General features: G+C 41.6%; 1 long non-coding RNA gene across 1 annotated transcript; it reads right to left on the reverse strand.

Moving 5' to 3' along the window:
• Positions 1-226: 226 nt before the first annotated feature.
• Positions 227-1,642, reverse strand: LOC118938910. Its single transcript, XR_005036304.1, has 3 exons — positions 1,368-1,642; positions 981-1,251; positions 227-844 (listed from the first exon to the last, which is right to left on the reverse strand). It is a non-coding gene; the product is annotated as an uncharacterized LOC118938910 (long non-coding RNA).
• Positions 1,643-3,442: the final 1,800 nt, after the last annotated feature.

Genomic DNA, 3,442 nt, shown 5'->3' on the forward strand with positions numbered 1-3,442 from the left:
TGATGGCATTACCAAAACTGTTACATTTCATGTTTCAGTTATAGCTGTAGACAATAGACAACGTGAAATCCATTGTTTTTATAATTCAGTTTCCTTTTACTGTAAACCACTACATTTTTTGGTTGAGTGTCGAATGTGTGCATTTTTGGCAACATACTATCTAAAAGTGAATGAGTCATCTTTACATTATAGAATGCACAGTAGAAAAAAATAGTAAGTGACAGAATTGCTGCAGTAAAATCTTTATTAGTAACATGAAATTGCTGCCAGTGATCAACAAAAAAACCAACATACATGGCCGTTTTTACCTAATGTGTAACAATAAAACACAATTACAGTAAAAAAGACACAGAAGGGAAAAAACACAAAAATGCCCAGTCCTGTTCTAATCTATACGATCTTCAGCATTTGACCACATGTTCTCGTCCACATCACATCCTATGTCGTCTCTCGCTTTGCACCTTGGATAGAAACGCTTGGCCTGCCTCATCCACCCCTGGCAGTCTTCAGCTGAGATGTCTCTGCACCTTGGATAGAAACGCTTGGCCTGCCTTATCCACCCCTGGCAGTCTTCAGCTGAGATGTCTCTGCAGCCGGCATCCATGGCATCCAGGAGGGAGCTCAGTGTTGTAGGGACCAATCTGGCATTTCTGCAGGACCAAACCAGCACTCCAGATTGCAGCACACATTGTGATATTTGCTCCTCTCTGACCCGGCACATCTACAGTGGCCTTTTTCCCGATGACGTTTCTTCCACGCCGATGTGTTTTTGCCAGGTTAAACCCTGACTCGTCTACTTAATGATTTCATGTGGGGTCTGATTAGCCTCCAACTCCATGACATTCTGAAAGAAATCAAACATAGTATGTGTAAATTATTTTCAGTATGTCCTACTGTATGTACTTTAACCAATGTTTACATGTAGAGGAGCATAGTGTAAAACTCACTGTAGAACAAGACATATTGGATAGACACCATACCTGGACGTATTGGTGCCGGAGCTCCTTGACCCGCTCACTGTTCCTTTCAAAAGGAGCTGTGTGCAACTGTTTCATTCAAACTCTGTGTTTGGTCAGAGCATTGGTAGTCAGGCTGATGCTTTCCACATTGTGAAATACCAGGTTGTCCTCTACAATTCTGCTCTGAATTTCTCTGTGTTATTGCATTGTCAGCAATGACCAATCCTACAATGGCATGCTCTAGGTCTTCACTGAGGAGCTTTCCTCTTCCCCCAGAGGGGTGGATGACGTCCTTTAGAGGAACAAAAATACAACATATGTATTTGCATTGGGACTGGTGGCCTACAGTTACAGTGGGACATAGCAACAGTAATGATAGAAGAAGCCCTTGTGAAATGCATTGCTTACCTGTTGGTTTGTTGAAAATTCTGGACAATGGAAGCCACGATTGACTGTCTGAGATTAGGATGGACTCTTTCACCAGCCTCTCTCAGTGATAGACCATGGTTTATCACATGGTCTATGATGGTGGCTCTTATGTCATCAGTGACAACAGCTCTTACTCTCCTTTGAACACCAACACACATTCTTACTCCTCTCCCCCTACCTCTCCTTCTCCCTTGTCCTGGTCCAACTACTCTGCCTGGTCCAGCTACTCCTCTCCCAGTTGTCCAACTACTCCTCTCCCTGGTCCAGCTACTCCTCTCCTTGGTCCAACTATTCCTCTCCGTTGTCCAGACATCATTTTTCTCTCTCTGCTCCTCTGTGTTGTTCTGTGTCCACATTGAACAAAATCAATCCAAAGAGTTTCCTTTTTACTGTGTATGTCCATGTAATTGAAATAACTTCAACACCTGGCTATGTCTCCGATTGAGTTTGGAACCAGCTGTGGTTGGTCTATTTTACACAACTTACAGTAAATCAGCTATTTCTCAATGTTTCAATGATCTGTTCATTCAAAAATGCTTATCAGCTGTTTCAATATACAGTGCCTTGCGAAATTATTCGGCCCCCTTGAACTTTGCGACCTTTTGCCACATTTCAGGCTTCAAACATAAAGATATAAAACTGCATTTTTTTGTGAAGAATCAACAACAAGTGGGACACAATCATGAAGTGGAACGACATTTATACGGAGACTTGATTACACACAGGTGGATTGTATTTATCATCATTAGTCATTTAGGTCAACATTGGATCATTCAGAGATCCTCACTGAACTTCTGGAGAGAGTTTGCTGCACTGAAAGTAAAGGGGCTGAATAATTATGCACGCCCAATTTTTCAGTTTTTGATTTGTTAAAAAAGTTTGAAATATCCAATAAATGTCGTTCCACTTCATGATTGTGTCCCACTTGTTGATTCTTCACAAAAAAAATACAGTTTTATATCTTTATGTTTGAAGCCTGAAATGTGGCAAAAGGTCGCAAAGTTCAAGGGGGCCGAATACTTTCGCAAGGCACTGTAGCTTTTGAGCTGTTGTTGCAGAAGTAGGGGCTTTATACTATATTTAAGGTTTGGAACATTAGGTCTACATTTCTGGCATGCTGTGTACAAGTATTTGTAAATAAGATAAGAAAGATCCATAATTTTGGCATTGGGTAAGCTTGTATGTAAAGAAAATGTGAGCATTTTAGAAACATGTTAATTGACTGCATATTCTGTGAAAACAGCATGAATTGTGTTAATGGTATGGTCCACAACAAATGGATTGGGTAATTATATTAGATAACCATGTGGTCATCACGTGTTGTGTGTAAACACCTTTGATCCGATTACGTTGGTATGGAAGCCGTTGATGTAGGTTTTGCTGCACTGTGTGTGTGTGCATGTGTTTTTTAGGGTACCTTCATATTGGCACAGAAGATAACAGTTGTTTACTTTATTTTAAAATCTGCACAGAGATGACGTCGTTTTTGTGGGCAGGGGCAATTCCAATCTGAGGCTCCAGTACCTTTCCCAGCATTACTCCTGAACATGTATAAGCACACATTAACACCTGATCTGGTGATGTGATTGTGTGCTTCCCTAACATGGGGAAAGTAATCAGTTAAATATCTGCACGCAGAACCATAACTACTCCTGTAAACCAAACCCAGTCTAATCTGGGACACCCTTGCTACAACAGGCAGCCATTTGAGTTCCTGAAAGCAGCTCCTGCCTATGTGAGTATGTGGACTCACCTTCAATACTACCCTGATCAGCTTATTCTGGGCTATCTGGAGCTTTCCCTTCATAAGCTTAGATAAGCCCCCAAACCAGGAAGTACTAGCGTAGTCATAATGGCATTGAATGAGGGTAGTGGCTAGCACTCGTATGGAGTCCTTATCAAGCAGCTTGGACATTCTAGACAAAAACGTAGTCCTGGCATTAACCTTCCATAGCACTTTAGTGGCCAAGCTCACACCTCCCAAGCTTCCATCAAGATGCATCCCAGGAAGCTAACAGAGGTTTTAGTAGTTAGCACCTCATCCCCTAACTCGA

This window comes from Oncorhynchus mykiss, chromosome 15 (assembly GCF_013265735.2).
Source record: "Oncorhynchus mykiss isolate Arlee chromosome 15, USDA_OmykA_1.1, whole genome shotgun sequence".
Lineage (NCBI taxonomy): Eukaryota > Metazoa > Chordata > Actinopteri > Salmoniformes > Salmonidae > Oncorhynchus > Oncorhynchus mykiss.